This window comes from Mustela erminea, chromosome 2 (assembly GCF_009829155.1).
Source record: "Mustela erminea isolate mMusErm1 chromosome 2, mMusErm1.Pri, whole genome shotgun sequence".
NCBI lineage: Eukaryota > Metazoa > Chordata > Mammalia > Carnivora > Mustelidae > Mustela > Mustela erminea.
Window position 1 is genome coordinate 61,211,468 of NC_045615.1, and position 20,064 is coordinate 61,231,531.

General features: G+C 35.4%; 1 long non-coding RNA gene across 4 annotated transcripts in view; it reads left to right on the forward strand.

Annotated features, from left to right (window-relative positions):
- The window catches only part of LOC116584550, a 195,657-nt gene extending 176,351 nt beyond the window's left edge, over positions 1 to 19,306 (forward strand). For 3 of the 4 annotated variants that reach the window (XR_004283229.1, XR_004283228.1, XR_004283227.1), the window contains 3 exons: positions 9,137 to 9,517; positions 19,037 to 19,114; positions 19,204 to 19,306. This is a non-coding gene — a long non-coding RNA (uncharacterized LOC116584550). The remainder of the gene's footprint in view (positions 1 to 9,136; positions 9,518 to 19,036; positions 19,115 to 19,203) is intronic. The other variant, XR_004283230.1, reaches the window with a different exon arrangement.
- The last annotated feature ends 758 nt before the right edge of the window (positions 19,307 to 20,064 follow it).

Here is a 20,064-nt window from a genome sequence, read left to right on the forward strand (position 1 = left end):
ATTCCTAACCTTAAAAAAAAGTAACATACAGTTTAAACCTTACTCTCATCCCTTTCTCCTTCCTCTTTCTGTGCTGATGACTATTCAGAGTATTTTTAAAGAAAGAAATTTTTTTTTTCTAATTGAAAAAGTGAAAACAGTAAAGTCATTCATAATTTTATCATGTTGTCATCTGGTCATATTAATAAGCAAATGCAAACAATTCTGCCTATGCCTATCCAACTTAATGATTTCAAAATGCCAGTTTTAGAACTGTTCTAAAGCTCACCTAAGAGATTCAAAACATAGGTTACAAGCTCAACTGCCCTCAAGTATCAGCAGGAGAGATTAGAGAGCTACTCTGTTAGAATGGGGCAATTGTCTAGATTGAGTTTATGCTCCACTTTTATTTTATTTTTTAAAAAGATGTTATTTGTTTATTTGAGAAAGAGAGAGAGAGCAGGCACACGTGAGCACAAGAGTGGGGGGTGAGGATCTGAGGGACAGAGAGAAGCAGAAGCCCCGCTCAGCAGGGAGCCTGATCTGGTTCCATCTCAGGACCTGAGATTGTGACTTGAGCAGTAGGCAGAAGCTCAACTGACTGAGCTACTAGGTGCTCCCATACCCGTTTTAGAAGGAAAATGCCTTTTATCTTCTGGGAATGGCAGGAAGGGAATGACCAATATTATTAAGTGGTCTGATTTTTGAAACAAAAAGACAGGAATTTGACTCTCTCTGCTTGACTTATTTCACTCAGCATAATCTCTTCCAGTCCCGTCCATGTTGCTACAAAAGTTGGGTATTCATCCTTTCTGATGGAGGCATAATACTCTATCCCCAGGGGTACAGGTCTGTGAATCACCAGGTTTACACACTTCACAGCACTCACCAAAGCACATACCCTCCCCAATGTCCATAATCCCACCCCCTTCTCCCAAACCCCCTCCCCCCAGCAACCCTCAGTTTGTTTTGTGAGATTAAAAGTCACTTATGGTTTGTCTCCCTCCCAATCCCATCTTGTTTCCTTTATTCTTCTCCTACCCACTTAAGCCCCCATGTTGCATCACCACTTCCTCATATCAAGGAGATCATATGATAGTTGTCTTTCTCCGCTTGACTTATTTCGCTAAGCATGATACGCTCTAGTTCCATCCATGTTGTCGCAAATGGCAAGATTTCATTTCTTTGACTCTGAAAAACAATCTGAGGGTTTTGAAGGGACGGGGGGTGGGAGGTTGGGGTACCAGGTGGTGGGTATTAAAGAGGGCACGGATTGCATGGAGCACGGGGTGTGGTGCAAAAATAATGAATACTGTTATGCTGGAAATAAAAAAAAATAAAAAATAAATTAAATATTAAAAAAAAAAAAGACAGGAATTTTGGTGTCTTTATTTCTATTTTGTAAATTTTGGCAACTATATACAATTTTAAAAACTTTGGTGTAAATTAAGTAAAACCCCTCAGAAGGCTGGAGTCAGCTGGTTGTTTGCCACTTTGCAATAACAGTAAAGTGGGACAGCGACAACTATCTTTCTGGTTTAGGGCACCCCCCCCATTTGTTAATTTGTCTCAACTGCATTTGTTGTTCACCTATGGGCTCCCCTACTGAGAGGCTCTCTTTGACGTTGGCCTCCCTCTGTGTCTCAGCTTCCACCCTCCCCTCCCCACCAAAGTGGCTCCCTTGCAGGCCATTGAACAGCTTTGGCATTGTTTAGTCCCACTGTTTTGCTCCTGAAGTTGTGCCTATGAATTTGTCAAATGGTGCAAAGACACTGGATTTGAATTTGTTTCCACCCTAGCTTGTCACGTATTCTTTTTTTTAAAATTTTTTAATTTTTTATAAACATATATTTTTATCCCCAGGGGTACAGGTCCTCTGCTCTCTCACCCCTTTGGATCTTCGAATCCTGACCTGTACAGTGTGATTGCCATTTTGAAGTCCCAGTAAAGTAATGTAATGAAACACCTCATAGAGAGCTTGACACATAACATATGTGTAATAAAATTTGCTCCTGCATTTGTAGACCCAAAGTGTCATTTTTAATTATCTTGCTCATATCCTATCTTTGTCTTAATGTCTTCTTTGTTGAACCACACCCTTCTCTACTCTGAATTCCTGTAGAAGTTATTTTCTCCATGGTGCCATTTGCCATCTCAAACAGTTATGTAACTTTTGTGCAGCTTTTCACATACTTGCCATCACTCTAAGCACAACGTAAACTTCTGAAGACAGAGACAACAATCAATAATTTCGAATTTCTTATAATACTGCATAGTCTCTTACACATTCTCAATGTCTAGGTATATGTTGGCTGGCTTATCTAAGTTGCAGAGCCTCCAAACTGTAGGGTGGGAAGAAATCTTAGATGTTAGTCCTTCAATCGATCATCTTATAGATGAAGAAAATAAATCCTCCTTTAAGTGATTAATTAAGTTACCATGGTTGGGGAGAGGCAGAACCAGGGAGCTGGAGTTAAATATTTCAATTTGTTCACTCTTAGAATAATCTTAGTAGTGGTTCTTAGCATTGGCTTTGGAATGAAATATTCTATTCTAGCTTTGCCCTTGCCAACTGGGTGACCTTGGGCAAGTTATACAATATTTATGAATCTCAGTTTTTTAATATCTCAAAGGGGGATTATTAAAACTTAGGGGTGCTTTAGTTTAAATGAGATAAAATATGTAAAGCATTTATTGCAGTGCTGGCATGTACCAAATACTCCATATATTCTACAATGATGATAAGAATGACATTCTGCTGTCATATTGATGTATTTGCTGAATCTGTCATTTAGAGAATTATAAAATAGTTGTTGCCAGAATTTAATATAAACATTCTGCATATTTTAAAACTTAATACTTTATTTTTCAACCTTTGGTTCTTCAGGTTCAACATTTTCAGCTCATGTAATATTTTCCAAGGCATAAGATTTCCAAACCTATTAAAATTCTTTCTTGTAAACTTTCTTTGCTTTTTCCAGTCTTTTAGCTTCAGTTCTCGAATTTTTCATAGTATGAATTTCATCATATTTTAATATAGAGCAGGATTTTGTACTCAGTATACTTTCTAATTCTTTGTTTATGATGATTGTTTTAACTATATGAATCTGAGTTTTTGATTTATAATTCTTTTGATTTGTGATTTGTAATTAATATGACCTTTTGGTGTTTGCATTATATAGTTTTGCTGCAAAGGTATTCAGCAAACATTATTGTCTGTTCTCATTTTAAGATATTACTGGAATAAACATTTTTGGATACTCTGGAGTACTGAAAATACTTTAAGCAAAACGTAAACAGAGTTTCAGAAAGCTAGTTTCTGAGTTGCCCAAGAAAACATACAGGATCATTCAGAATAGAGATCCAGTTATTTCAGAAGCAGTTTTTATCGTCACATAAATACTGTGAAGAAAACAATTCATCAGTAGCGTCAAGCATGTACTCCCTGTGTAAAAGACTGGGACTTGTGGAGGTTTGAGAGTCTAGGCTAGGTTTCTCAGCCTTTTTCTTTCCAGTGTGGTTCCCTTACACTTTCCCCCCGCCTTCCCAGTAACAATCCATAACACCTAACACTGGCTATTGAAGTACTCAATAAATATTTTGTTGATTAAGTGAGTCAATGAATGAATGTGGGATATCCCCCTATTAAGTTCATTACTTCTTTCTCAACTCCATCTATTCCCATTGTAGACATAAAGGATATTTACACATATTACTGATGTACAAAATGCTTTCTTTAGGTTAACTCTACACATGATTTGATTCTTTAGTCTCTTGAAATGTTTGACAAAATATGGCATTTCCAGTTTAGACTTTCATGAACAATGTGTTTTTTTTTTTTTTTTCTGGACACCCAGAAACCTGTTCTATTTTGTTCTATTTATCTCTAAGAAAGAAAGTTAATATGCTGATTCTGGTCTTAAAAAAGTGCAGCATAGTTAATGCCCCAAATCAAGTGGGCCATAGCATTAAAGTTTTGAGCTAATATTATAGTCATAGAAGAACTCTGGCCTCTGACAGCCAGGATAGGAACTGCATATAGGGTATCCCTTCATATTCTAGGAATGACCATTGTCAAGGAGAAATATGGCTTCAGACACCTGAATAGACAAGAATTCAGGGAAGAGGCCATTATTTTCTTTTTTCCTACAATTTTTAAGTTTTAATTTTGATTCCAGTTAGTTAACATACAGTGTTATATTAGTGTTACTTGATTATAGTGTTATATTGTCGGGTGTACAATATAGTGATTCAACACTTCTATATATCACCCTGTGCTTACCACCTGTTTAACCCATCCATCTCTGACCTCCCTCTGGTAGCCATCAGTTTGTTCTCTATAATAAGAGTGTTTCTTGATTTCTCTCTCTCTTATTTTCTTTCCTTTTACTTTTTTGTTTTGTTTCTTAAGTTCCACATATGAGGGAAATCATATGGTATTTATATTTCTCTGACTGACTTATTTCGCTTAGCAATATACTTTCTAGCTCCATCGATGACATTGCAAGTGGCAAGAATTCTTTCTTCTTACTTTTTTATGGCTGAGTAAATTGTGTATATATTTATACCGCATTTGTCAATTTGCCCATTCATCAGTGGATGGACACTTGGGCTGCTTGCATAATTTGGCTACTGTCGATAATGTTGCTATAAACATAAGGGTGCATGTATCCTTTCAAATTAGTGTTTTTATGTCCTTTGAGTAAATACCCAATAGGGCAATTGCTGGATCCTAGGGTAGTTCTAATTTAACTTTTTAAGGAATTTTCCATACCTTTTTCTAGAGTGGGTACATCAGTTTGCATTCCCACCAACAGTGTAAGAGGGTTCCTTTTTCTCTGCATCCTCACCAACATCTTGTGTTGTTGATTTTAGCCTTTTTGACAGATGTGATGTGACATCTCATTGTAGTTTTGATTTGCATTCCCCTAATGATGAGTGATGTTGAGCATCTTTTCATGTGTCTATTGGCCTTCTATATGTCTTCTTTGAAGAAATGTCTTTTTCCCATTTTTTAATTAGATTATTTGTTTTCGGGGTATTAAGGTGACTAAGTTCTTTGTATATTTTGAATAACTAACCCTTAATGGATATATCATTTGCAAATATCTTCTCCTATTCTGTACATTGCCATTTAGTTTTGTTGATCGCTTCCTTTACTGTGCAGAAGCTTTTTGTTTTGATGTAGCTCCAATAGTTTCTTTTTACTTTTGTTTCCCTTGCCTCAGGACCCAGATCTAGAAAGAAGTGCTATGGTTGATATCAGAGAAGTTACTGCCTCTGTATTCTTCTAGGATTTTTGTGGTTCAGGTCTCACATTTAGGTCTTTAAATCCATTTTGAATTTATTTTTGTGTATAGTGTAAGAAAGTGGTCCAGTTTCATTCTTTTTTATTATTATTTTTATTATGTTAAATTAGTCATCATTAGTTTTTGATAAAGTGTTTAGCGATTCATTATTCTGTATAACACCCAGTACTCATCAACACACATGCCCATCACTCAGTTATCCTATCCCCAACCTTCCCTCTCTTCTGTAACTCTCAGTTTGGTTCCTGGAGTCCAGATTCTCTGTTTTGCATGTTGCTGTCCAGTTTTCTCAACACCATTTATTGAAGAGACTGTCTTTTTCCCATTGTATATTCTTGCTTCCTTTGTTGAAGATTAATTGACCATATAATTGTGGGTTTGTTTCTAGATTTTCTATTTTGTTCTATTGATCTGTATGTCTGTTTTTGTGTTAGTACCATACTTTTTTGATTACTACAGTTTGGTGCCATGAACCACCCTTGCATCCCAGAAATAAATCCCATTTGATCATAGTGAGTGATTTTTAAAAAATGTATTGTTAAATTTGGTTTGCTAGTATTTTGTTAAGAATTTTTGCATCTTTGTTCATCAGGGATATTGGCTAGTAGTTCCCTTTTATTAGTGTCTTTATCTGGTTTTGATATCAGGGTAATGTTGACCTCATAGAATGAATTTGGGATTTCTTTCCTTTTTTATTTTTTGGAGTAGCTTGAGAAGAATAGGTATTAATGCTTCTTTGAGTGTTTGACAGAATTCACCTGTAAAGCTTTCTGGTTCTGGACTTCTGTTGGTGGAAGGTTTTTGATTCCTGATTCAGTTTCTTTGCTGGTTTATTGGTCTGTTCAAATTTTCTATTTCTTTCTGTTTCAGTTTTGGTAGTTCATATGGTTCTAGTAATTTATCTATTTCTTCTAGGTTGTCCAATTTCTTGGCATGTAGTTTTTCAGAATATTCTCTTATGATTGTTTGGATCTCCATGGTGTTGGTTGTTATTTCTCCTCTCACTTGTACTCTTATGAATTTGCATCCTTTCTCTTTTTTTCTTGATAATCTGTTTAGAATTTTATCAATTTTACTGTTTTTTTTTTTTTTCAAAGAACCAGTCCCTGGTTTCATTGATCTATTGTTTTTGTGGTTTCTTTTTTTTTCTTTTTTTTTTATATTGTTCTTTATTTATTTATTTATTTATTTATTTTTTAATTTTTTATTTTTTATAAACATATATTTTTATCCTCAGGGGTATAGGTCTGTGAATCACCAGGTTTACACACTTCACAGCACTCACCAAAGCACATACCGTTTTTGTGGTTTCTATATCATTGATTTCTGCTCTAATTTTTGCTGTTTCCTTCCTTCTGCTGGCTTTAGGTTTTGTTTGTTCTTTTTCTAGTCCTCTTAAAACTGGTTTTGCTGTGTTCCAAAGGTTTTAGACCATTGGGTTTTCATATTCATTTGTTTCCATGTGCTTTTCTTTTTTTAAATCTTTAAAAAATTTTTAAAATCTTAATTTAATTTTATTTTTTTTCAGTGTTCCAAGATTCATTGTTTATACACCACACCCAGTGTTCCATGCAATATATGCCCTCCTTAATAACCATACCAGGTTCACCCATCCCCCATCCCCTTCCCCCCAAAACCCTCAGTTTGTTTCTCAGAGTCCACAGTCTCTCATGTTTCAACTCCCCCACCAATTTCCCCTAATTTACTTTTCCTTTCCTTCTCCTAATGTCCTCTATGTTATTCCTTATGCTTCACAAGTGAAACCAGATGATAATTGACTTTCTCTACTTGACTTATTTCACTCAGCATAATCTCCAGACCCATCCATGTTGGTACAAAAGTTGGGTATTCATCCTTTCTGATGGCTGTGTAATATTCCATTGTATATATGTACCATATCTTCTTTATCCATTCATCTGTTGAAGGGCATCATGGCTCTTTCCACAGTTTGTCAATTGTGGCCATTGCTGTTATGAACATAGTGGTACAGATGGCCCTTATTTTCACTACATCTGTATCTTTGGGGTAAATACCCAGTAGTGCAATTCTATGTGCTTTTTTTTTTTTACCCGGTGGTAAATTTATTAAAATCAAGGTGGTTTTAATAACTCCCTTGAATATAAGAAGGTCTATGTGCTTTTTAATTTCTTCTTTTATTTCCTAGTTGACCCATTTATTGTTTAGTAGCATGTTATTTAACCTCCACGTATTTATGGTCTTCCCATATTTTTTTCTTGTGGTTGACTTCTAGTTTCATAGCCTTATGGTCAGAAAAGTTACATGGTATGACTTTGATCTTCTTGAATTTGTTGAGGCTCATTTTGTGGCCTAATATGTGATCTGTCCTAGAGAATGTTCCATTTACACTTGAAAGGAATGTGTAGTCTGCTGTTTTAAGGTGGAATTTTCTGAATATGTCTGTTAAATCCATTTGTTCCAGTGTATCATTCAAAGCTCTTGTTTCCTTGTTGATTTTCTGTTTAGATGATCTGTCCATTGCTGTAAGTGAGGTTTTAAAGTCCCCTACTATAATTGTATTATTATCAGATAGTTTCTTTATGTTTGCTATTAACCTTTTTATGTATTTGGGTGCTCCTGTATTGTGTGCATAAGTATTTACAAGTATTTTATCTTCTTATTGATCTGTTCCTTTTATGATTATACAGAGTCCTTCTTTGTCTCTTGTTATGGTCTTTGTCTTAAAGTCTATTTTGTCTGAAGAAAGTATTGCCATCCCAGCTTTCTTTTGACATCCATTTGCATGATAGATGTTCCTCCATCTCCTCAGTTTTAATCTGTAGGTGTGTTTAGGTCTGAAATGAATCTTGTGGAGGAAGCATATAGATGGATCTTTTTTTATACATTCTGTCACCCTATGTCTTGATTGGAGCATTTACTCCATTTACAGTCAAAGTAATTGATAGATATGTATTTATTGCTCTTTTATTATTTGTTTTGTGGTTGTTTTTAAAGATTTCCTCTGATCCTTTCTTGTCCCTCTCTTTCTTGTTTTGCTAATTTTACTTAGTGATATAATTTTATTTAGTGATATATTTGCTAATTTTATTTAGTGATATATTTAGTGATTTATTTAGTGATATATTTAATTTAGTAATATTATATAGTGATATATATTTCTTTTTATTTATTCCTTGTATGTTTATTGTATGATAAAATATGATTATCATTAGATTTGTATTTAACCTCTTCTGCGCAAAACAGTCTACATTAAGTTCACAGTAGTTCAAGTTTGAACCCATTCTTTTTTCTCTCCTTTTCATGTTTTAGGTATATACTATTATATTTTATATCCTTTTTGTGTTCCTTAACTGATATTTTTACAGAAACACTCATCTCTGTATTTAGTTATGGAATTTGTTCTTCCAGTCTTCAGATCACTCTCTGGTTTGTTGGCTTGGATGTGGATGATATCTGAAAATGTGGGATGAGGTGAGCTCATGGTCCTCCTACTCTGCCATCTTCCCAAGAGGCCATTGTTAAGAAGGCAGTAGCTTAATGGTTAGGAGCATGATCTCTGGGGCCAGATTATCTGAGTTCAAATCTCAGTTATATTATTTCCTAACTGTGTGACTTCTAGCAACATATTTAACTTCTTTGTGCCTCAGTGTCCTTATCTATGAGATAGCGATAGTAATGGTACTTACTTCATGGGATTGCTGTGAGAATTTAATAGGTTTATAAATTCTAAGTGAGACAAAAAAATGCCTGGCATTTGGTTGACACTCAATGAATATTAGCTATATTATTATTGTTATTATCATTACTTACAGTAGGTAGAGAAACCAAGACTGAACAAATTTCAAAGGTGGGGCAAATATATTTTTTAGGGTGAAGGAAGAAGAAAATTCAGGGGAAATTTGCAACCTGAAAACAACCTGTGAGCACTCATGTCTGGCTGATCCACCAAGCAGACCCTCAGTGGTGCCCTCTGAAGAAAGTTGGGAGGTCCCCCACCTTCCAGAATTCTTGCTGCCATCCTACAGGCCCTCCTAGGGGACAAAGGAATGCTTTTGCACATGCGAACTACTGTCACCCTAAATCACACAGAATCCCATGTGACCTTCTTTAGTTGTACTTGACATTGACCTGAATGATTCATCTGCTCCTAGGCATTATTTTTAGCCTATATTTAAATGAAGGACAAATTTTGCTCAGGTGGATTCATGGTACTTTGTTTCCTTAGGAATTTTTCTCAGGCTGAACAACAAGTAAGCTCTATATTCTATATAAAAGGGTAATGCTAAATAGTCTAAATTAGGTAATGCTAAGTAAACAGCTTCAGTACAGTCTCAGTGCAGAAGTAACACGTAAATTCCAAAGTTTTTTAATACTATGAATGCATTTGAGATTCTAGTGTTTCTAAACTACCACTGATGATATCATTAAGGTACAGAGTTGCTTTCTCGGGTATTTTGGCTACTAAAAAGTGTTTAAGTTAGATTATAAGTTGGCAAATGTTATCATACACACTGTTAAAAATTTTTAATATTTTCAAATGTCACTGGAGAACCCAGAACTGTAATGTCAGACATTGCACACTTTGGATTTAATTTTGTAGTTCATTGTAACATTTACCTTGCTAATCTTTTGTATTAATTTCCTTTAAAAAATTTTTTTTTGCTTTGGGTAAAACTTCAAAGCATCTTGTATCTTGTGTAAGATCTATAGCTTGTCTTGTCTTTTTTGTTTTGTATTTTTTTTTTTTTTATGAATGAAGCAAAGCGAAGAATGAGGAGAAAAGTAGTAGGAAAATGCCATTTGCTAACTGTTCTTTCCTCTTTCTCTCCCTTGAAACCACCCACATTTACAGTCCTGCGCAGCCCAAACTATTTTAGAGTGCTAAGGAGAGAAAAAAAGAAAAAGAAAAAGAAAAGATAAGCCCTATCCTTCACAAACTCTGCTTTAACTTCTCCTCCCATTTTATTTTTCATTTTTACTAAGCACCATCTCTTCAATCTCATCCTGGATCCTATTTCCTCCAAGATTCTATTTGATTCTATTTGATGTCTATTTGATTCTAACTAATGTCTGCTCCTTAATGTCATACTATTCTACTTCAAGATCCTAGAGCTAGCACAAGTGTCTTGGAGCTGGAGAAATTCCATCTCCTCTGGTCATCATGCAGGAAGTGTTCTATAATCAGTAAGTAGGATTGCAAGAGGTTAGACATGTTTCTGATACCAACAATCTAAAGTATAAAATTCCTGTTCCCTTAGCCACATGGTTTCTGTTCTAAATTATTTCCAGCTTCTAAAAAAGCAATTTATATATGTTCAGAAAATACTTAGTATAATATATACGGGAGGAGGATGAACAAGTAAAGAGAGTGTTGTTTCTTTTTTGAAGGCCTCAGTTTCTTTCTTTCTTTTTAAGGTTTATTTATTTATTTGAGAGAGAGAGTGTGTATGTTCTGGGGGGGAGGGGCAGAGGGAAAGAGAGAATCTCAAACAGACTGTCTGCTGAGCATGTGGAGCCCAATGTGGGGCTTGATGTGGGGCTCAATCTCAAGACCCTGAGATCATGACCTGAACCGAAATCGAGTCAGATGCTTTACCAACTGAGCCACCCAGACACCCTGAAGGCCTGTTTATTTTCTAACTATTTAGTAAAACACTTTATTTGTCTGTCTTTGTTGCCTTTCTTTCTTTTCTTTTCTCTCTTCCTCACTCCTTCTCTTCCTTCCTTTCTTCTTTCTTTCCTTCCTTCCTTACAATTGAAGTATAGTTGACACACAATGTTATGTTAGCTTCAGCTATACAGTGTAGTGATTTGATGACTATACATTATGCTGTGTTCACCATGAGTGTAGCTTCCATTTGTCACCATACAATGCTATTATAATATCACCAATATCCCTGTGCTATACCTTTTCCCCCATAACTTGTTCATTGTGTAACCGGAAGTCTGTACCTTTTACTCTCCTTCATCCATTTTGCTCATCCCTTCACCCCCTGAACCTCTGGCAACCATCAGTTTGTTCTCTGTACTTATGGATCTGTTTCTGCTTTTTTATTTGTCTTGATTTTTTGGATGCCACATATAATGAAATCATATGGCATTTGTCTTTCTTTATCTGACTTATTTCATTTAGCATAATACCTCAAGATCATATATGTTGTTGTAAATGGCAAGATACATTCTTTTTTTATGGCTGAGTAATAGTCCATTATATATACATACCACTTTCTCTCTATGAATTTATCTATCAGTGGACACTTGGAATGTTTCCATACCTTGGTTATTATAATAATGCTGCAGTAAACATGGGGGTGCATATATCTTTTTGAATTAGTGTTTTTGTTTTCTTTGGGTAGATTCCCAGTGGTGAAATTACTAGATCATGTGGTATTTCTATTTTTAATATTTTGAGACACCTCCATACTGTTCCCATAGTGGTTGAGCCAATTTACATTCCCACAAACAAGACGTGAGGGTTCCATTTACTCCACATTCTTGCCAATACTTCTTATTTCTTGTCTTTTGATTAGGCATTTTGACAGGTATTAGATGATATCCCATTATGGTTTGATTTGCATTCCCCTGATGATTAGTGATGTTGAGCATCTTTTCATGTGTCTATTAGCCATCTGTGTATCTTCTTCAGAGAATTGTTTATTCAGATCCTCTGCCCACTTTTTAAATGCTCTGTTAATTTTTTTGGTTTGAGTTGTATAAGCCCTTTATATATTTTGGATATTAATCTCTTTTTGGATATATTATTTGGAAATATCTTTTCTCATTCTGTAGGTTGCTGTTTAGTTTTGTTGATTGTTTCCTTTGCTGTGCAGAAGCTTTTTATTTTGATGTAGCTCCAATAGTTTCTTTTTAATTTTGATTCCCTTGCCTCAGGAGACATATCTAGAAAAATGAATAGAAATTCTGTGTTTCAGGGGCTCCTGGGTGGCTCGGTGGGTTAAGCCTCTGCCTTCAGCCCAGGTCATGATCTCAGGGTCCTGGGATCGAGCCCTGCATCTGGCTTTCTGCTCAGCGGGAGCCTGCTTCCCCCTCTCTCTCTGCCTGCTTGTGGTCTCTCTCTCTCTCTCTGTTCAATAAAAGTAAATAAAATTAAAAAAAAAAAGAAATTCTGTGTTTCAAAGATAAACTATTAAAGAAAACCATCAACAAAACAAGAATATCTATTTTGGTTTCCTTATTGTATATATGAATCTGATCACTGGAATTTCATTTATAGATAGGATCATGTCTGAAATACATGTAATGGATCAAACCAGCTGATATGGTCTATAGTATGATTTATACTTCCACATACATGTCACTGTATTTTTAATTATCTTCTGAATGCTTAAGAAAGGCCCACAATAGAGTATATGGAAAATTTTAGTGGATTTCTTACTAATTTTCATTTCTTGCATTTATGTGCTCAAACTCCAACATAGATTGTGTGTGTTTTCTCTGGGAAAGTTTAAGAAAGAAACTTGAATATTTTGGATACAGATTTTAGTTTCCTTAGTAAGTGCTGTCTTCACAGGCAGCTCAAAGTAATGGCTATAATATAGATCTCTAATATTCAAGCAGTGAAAAATATTTTCCAAATCTCTGTATTGGTCATTTAAAAGTTACTCTATTCTTTGGTACATATACACAGATTTTTCTTAGGAAATATTTTGTTTATAATTTTTCTTACTTTTAAAATTCAAAATATGTCACATTTGCATATTAATATTTTAGGAGTCACAATTACCAGGTTAGGATTTGAGTTCCACCACTGGTATTATCCATCTTGGGAATGTTAGTCATTTTTTCTGAACTTAAGCTTCGTATTGTAAAGTGAGGATAATTATAGTAATTACCAACAATATTATTATGAGAATTATGTAATTCAGTTTTTATATAATTATATAAAAAGATTAGAGTCATGCCTAGAACTCTGTGAGGGCATTATTTTTTTTTTTTTTGATTACTTGAAAAAGATTAGGAGAAAAGGGTATAAAATGCAAACCTGCAGAAGGAATTTTCTATGTAACTGATGTTACAATAATCTCCCCTTGAAAAAGAGTACGAATTCTCACTGACCATGATTAGATTTAACTTTGATGTACAGTGAATTAGAGAAGACTTCATATTGATCAGTATGAGATGGTTAGAAGAATGCTTTTAAAATGTAAGTAACATCCGTTATATTGAACTCTGCTCCTTAATACGGCAAGGTAATGGGGTAGTTATAATTCTTTGCTACTCTTACTAGTAGGACTTAGATGAAATAAGCCAATGAGGGCTAAGCTCCTACTTCTGCCACAGCAGAGGGAGATTGATGGACTCCCCTGGAAATGGCCTGAATGGGTCAGGACACAGGTCATGAATGTGGTGGAGTAAGAGAATCTGCTGAGCTTTCTCAGAGCTGGGACTGCAACAGTACACAGCACCAGTGTGCTTTGAGACCTAGTTTGCACTTGATCATTTCTTCTAGGAGAAACAGGTGGAGGCCAAGGAAGAGTGACTCAGGGCCCAAAAGAGGACATTAATATTATAAACATGTCTGGTCTTTTCTGTCCTAAGGAAGAAGGCTCAGAAAGTTGTGATCATCTCTTATCTTGGAATCAGGGAGGGAAGAATAAAGGGGTGATTTATACCTCTTTTCTTTTAAGAATGTACTAAACCTCTCACCAAAGGTATAAATGAATGGGAATTTTACAGAGGTAGATGAACTCCTGTTCTACCACCCACAATAAATTATTTCTACCCTTCCAAAAAAAAAAAAAGAATGTACTAAACCCAATCTGGCTTGAAGGGTATTAAATACATTGCACCATGCTTATGGGCTTAGGGAGAGTTAAATAGCCTAGTTTAGAAGTAATTTATATAGGTACTTTTAATTTTTTTAAGCATATCCTAATGCAATATACATTGATCTCAAATGTATATCCCCAAATCTACTCATTATTTTCCCCCAGAACTCTTTCCTCCGTTCTTGTTTAATATTGTCACCACCTACTTTTAAGGTCATAAGTCTCTGTAATCCTACTTAGCTTTACTCTTCTCCTCATTTTCTGTAGCAAATTCATTAATTTAATCCACTGTGTGTCAACTACTCCTCTGGGAACTAGGCAATACATCAGTGAAAAGAAATCAACACAGCAACAAAAAGAATATCTGTCCTCATAGAGTTTGTTTCTAGTGGGAGGAGACAAACTTACAAATAAACAATACATAATTTAATATAGCAGAGTATTGTGTTTTGTTACTATATTTCATTTTATGTTACTTTGATATGTCTCAGATTATTATTGTCATGAATAATTCCTTAGACGTAAGAGTAAAAAATCTGGATTCAAAAGTGAAAGAGTATTAAAAAAACTAGGATCTTCAGAAAACATTGCAATGGACTGAAAAGGGCGACAAAAAACAAAAATATGATTTTGTGATTCATAAAAAATGTAGCTTGAGCCTTCAGAAATTTAATGAAAGAAACATTTGTCAGAAGCCTACTACTTACGTGCTTATTCATTCCACAAATATTTCTTGAGAATATCTTAGAAACTGGGACAAAATGGTAAACAAAATATATGAAGTTCCTGCCTTAAAGAATTTGCATTCTAGTGGAAGAGATAAACGCCATTCCCTAAACACATACTCATTTCCTAACTAATCTATTTCCTAGCTCTCCACCTTGCCTCTGGGTACCCCCACCACTATCTCAAAAAAATCTTTTCTATCAGTGTCCTCATTTGGGGACCTTTTGAACCATGAATTCTTGTGTCATAACTGCCCCCAATTCCATCATCCCCCTTGCCATAGTTATCTTTCTAAAACATATTAATAGTTGCATTCTTCTATTTCTACATCTTTCGATTCTGTATCATCTGCTTTATTATTTCATTCACATTCTGGCCCCTATTTATTTTCCAGCTCTCTTTACTTCCTTAAAACCTGTGTAACATCTCCTTTTAGCTGTCACTGCAACTTTCAGCCAAATGACTGTTCATACTTCATTAAAAAAAAAATAGAAACAATTACACAGAAGTGCTTTCATCTTATTGCCATGTTATAACCCTATTTCCATAAGACAATGCATATCATATTCTTCAATTCATTTAAAACCTATCAATAGCCAATATTTTCTCTTGTGCTTCAGATCACAACTTCTCTCATTTTTTCAAAACCTTTTCATTCTAAATAATTGTATCAATAGTTTCTTCCTTTCTGTTGGATTATTTCCATCTGTTCTTGGTAAGCTTTTATGTCATTCATTTAAAAAACCCAACTATTTTTCCTCTAAGGTTTTTCTCCTAAGATTCTTGTCTTGCTCTCCATTTTTCACTCTTACTCATCAACTGACTCTAGTCTGTCTGGCTTTCATCTCTTCCACTTCATGGAAACATCCCTCTTCATCACTTTTCCTCCCTTCCTTCCCTTTTATATTTTTCCAAGGGCAGCAGTAAATCTAGTGAACCCTTCTGTACTCATCTAGCTCTACCACTCACTGGCATTCAATACAATTCACCACTCATTCCTTCAAAATTGATTCTCTATGCTAATTCATCGCTTTTAGTCTCCTTGTGCTGGTACTTTCCCTCTACCTGAAATCATCATTATCCACATCTTCTTGCTAGGTGATTTCATTTAGTCACAGTGACTAAATGCTAATAATTTTGAAAATATATTTCTTTCTATCCAGACTCCGAGCTCCAGATTTATATATTCAGATGGTTACTGTGCATTCCTATTTGAATACTTAATAGGCACCTCAAACTTTAAAATTTCAAACCAGAACTCTTTTTTTAAAATTTTTTTATTTTTTATAAACATATTTTTATCCCCAGGGGTACAGGTCTGTGAATCGCCAGGTTTACACACTTCACAACACTCACCAAAGCACATACCCTCCCTAATGTCCATAATCCCACTCCCCTTCTCCCAATCCCCCTCCCCCCAGCAACCCTCAGTTTGTTTTGTGAGATTAAGAGTCACTTATGGTTTGTCTCCCTCCCAATCCCATCTTGTTTCACTTATTCTTCTCCTACCCCCTTAAGCCCCCATGTTGCATCACCACTTCCTCATATCAGGGAGATCATATGATAGTTGTCTTTCTCTGCTTGACTTATTTCGCTAAGCATGATACACTCTAGTTCCATCCATGTTGTCGCAAATGGCAAGATTTCATTTCTTTTGATGGCTGCATAGTATTCCATTGTGTATATATACCACATCTTCTTGATCCATTCATCTGTTGATGGACATCTAGGTTCTTTCCATAGTTTGGCTATTGTGGACATTGCTGCTATAAACATTCGGGTGCACGTGCCCCTTTGGATCACTACGTTTGTATCTTTAGGGTAAACACCCAGTAGTGCAATTGCTGGGTCATAGGGCAGTTCTATTTTCAACATTTTGAGGAACCTCCATGCTGTTTTCCAGAGTGTCAAACCAGAACTCTTGATGGCTCCCCACACCTACCTCTTCCTCAAGCAGTCTCTCCCATCCCAATAAGTAATACCAGTATCCACTCAATTATGCAAGCCCTAAACCTAGACGTCATCCATAATTTCTCCATTTTTTTCTAAACTCTCCTCACAGAATCCGTAAGTGTGTTCAAGGTATATTCTAAATGTGTCTGTCTACTTCCTCCCCATCTTTACTATCACTGCCTTAGTGCAAGCCACAATCATATCTTGCCAGGACAATTCTTGTAGCTTCTTAACTACTATTTCTGCTCCTTCTTTTGGTTCACGACTGCATTGTAGTCAGAGTGATTTTTAGTAACCTATATATCAGATCATTGAAGACCTTTCTTAAAAGTTCTTCAGTGGTTACAGTAAAGTTGAGGATCTTTATGGCAAATTTCTGAGTGATTTGGTCTCTGGATGTCCCTTTGAGATCATTTCCTTACCCTTTCTCTCTAGCTTGCTCTGTTCTAGTCACATTTTCTTCCTTTCTGTCCCTTGAATAAGTCCTACTCCTGTCCACCTCAGAACCTTTTCATTTACAATATTCTTCCTCTGGCTGTGTGCATGGTAGTTTTTTTTTTTTTTTTTTCACTGAATCTTAACTCAACTATCATTTCCTCAGAGAAGTCTTCACCCTTTATTCAAAATAACACATTAGTCTTGGGGGAAAATCCATGCCTAACATTTGCTAAAGCCAAATAAATTTAAGATGTTTTTGTATGTTACATTACCGTTTTAGGTTTATTTTGCACAGTAACACATTAATGTTTCATTCATACATATATTCATTCATTCAGCTAGTATTTATTAAACATCTGCTATGTGCCAAGAGTTATTCCAAGTGCTTGAGATATATCAAAAAGTAAAACAGATATAGTTCTTTAACTTCTGAAGTTTACATTCCAGTGAGTGAGATAAATAACAAACATAAGCCTAATAAAATGTAAATAATATAGTATAAGGAAGGCCATATGTACTATAAGAAATGGGACAGCAGGGTAAGGGGGATTGAGGGTGCCTGGAAGTAAGGGGTGCTCTGAGAGTTGTGTTATAAAGAAACCAGCACTTCCTCTTAAAAAAAAAAAAAAGAAAGAAAGAAAAGAAAGAAACCAGCACTTCACAAACATACCTGACCATAGAACACAAAGACCAGTTTTTCAAAGAATACATTTTAGCAAAGTATTTTCTTTTTTTTTTATTAACTATTTTTGTTAACATATAATGTGTCATTAGTCCCAGGGGTACAGGTCTGTGACTCGTCAGGCTTACACACTTCACAGCACTCACCATCTCACATACCCTCCCCAATGTCCATCCAACCGCCCTCTTCATACTCCCTCTCACCCCAGCAACCCTCAGTTTGTTTTGTGAGATTAAGAGTCTCTTATGGTTTGTCTCCCTCCTGATCCCATCTTGTTTCATTTAATCTGTTCCTACCCTCCAAACCCCCATGTTGCTTCTCGACCTCCACATATCAGGGAGATCATATGATAGTTGTCTTTCTCTGATTGACTTATTTCGCTAAGCATAATACCCTCTAGTTCCATCCACGTTGTCACAAATGGCAAGATTTCATTTCTTTTGATGGCTGCATAGTATTCCACCACACACACACACACACACACACACACACACACACACACACACATATATGCCACATTTCTTTATCCATTCGTCTGTTGACGGACATCTAGGTTCTTTCCATAGTTTGGCTATTGTGGACATTTCTGCTATAAACATTAGGGTGCATGTGCCCCTTTGGATCCCTACATTTGTATCTTTAGGGTAAATACCTAGTAGTGTGATTAGCAAAGTATTTTCTACCTACTCTCTGTTTCTCCCTTTGCCTGCAAGGTACACACATTTTATAGAGTAGAAACCTGAGTTCCAGAGAACCTCTCTAATTTTCCCTGAGTCACAAATCCTTCATAGAATTTTAAATACACTCTGTGCCTTACAAAGCTGATTATGAAGACTATGCTAATAAAAACAATAAGTTGCACCTAGTATATTAGATTTTTGGAGCAGCTTATTTATATGAGAAAATTACTTCCAGTAGTAGGAAATGAAACAAAAAAAAATGGTTAGAAAAAAAGGGAGACCATGAAAATTTTCTTTTCATAGATTTTTTATATGTAATTATACCAATGAAAAAGAATAATAAGTAACTAAAATAAATATTACAGTATACAAGTGAAAAAAATAATGGACTGATATTTTTAAATTACATTAATGTGTTTTTTTGCAAAGGAAACCTAGGTAGTCTGTTATATACACTGATTGTTATGGACTGAATATTTATGTTACCTCTCCCTTCCCAAGTTCATATGTCAAAATCCTAATGACCTATGTGGCTGTACTTGGAATTTGGAAGAAGTTACGATGAAATGAAGTCATGAGGTGAGGCCTTGATCTGATAGGATTAGTAGTGTTCTTGTAAGAAGAGACATTGGAGAGTTTACTTTCTCTCCTTTTCTGTGCACACACAGAGGAAGGCCTTGTGAGGACAGTTAGAAGATAATCATCTACAAGTCAGGAAGAGAATCCAAAAACTGAACCAGCCAGACACTTGATTTCTCTCCACTTTCCAAAACTGTGAGAAAATGAATTTCTGTTGCTTGCGTCATCCTGTCTGTGATATTTTGTTATGGCAGTCTGAGCAGCCTGAGAAGACTAACACACCATTATATTAGTCTGTTACAGTAATGAATACTTAACTTTACAGTTTTTGTTATTAACACTTAACTATGGCAAATTTGTTAATTGTTTTGTCAAACTTGATTTTCTCTATATAATCTTATCTAATAGACTGTGTTACCAAATTTGCCAATCTCTCTTTGCTCACAATAACAGAACACTTCTTATTCATTTTAATTTAAAATTTTATCACACAAAGGGACAGATATAAAACCAGAAAAAAATCATAAATGTAAGTTTGGAAGAGATTCATAAAAGAATCCATTGTGCTATAGGTTTCAGAAATTTCAAACACAGAAGGAAACTTCAAATAGCTCTGTGGAGTGACGGAGCTGAAGAAAACCCCATGCTGCTACTTTATCCTTTCCATCACTGGGATACCACCACTTTTATCTAATCTGCTTCATTCAGAAATATATAGCTCCACAGTGGTTGGAAAGAGCACCCAAAGAGAGCTTGAATGATTCAAACACATTATGAATACTAAAAGAAAGAGTTTGTAGCTGTGTCCACATATATTAGGGGCTCACTGGATGACTGGGGAATTCTTCGAATTAACTTTCATGTAGAATTTGCATTATTGTATTCAGCATGAAAGTTAATATGGAGAATCCCCAGTCACCTGGGCACTTATTTAAAACTTAGACCGCCAG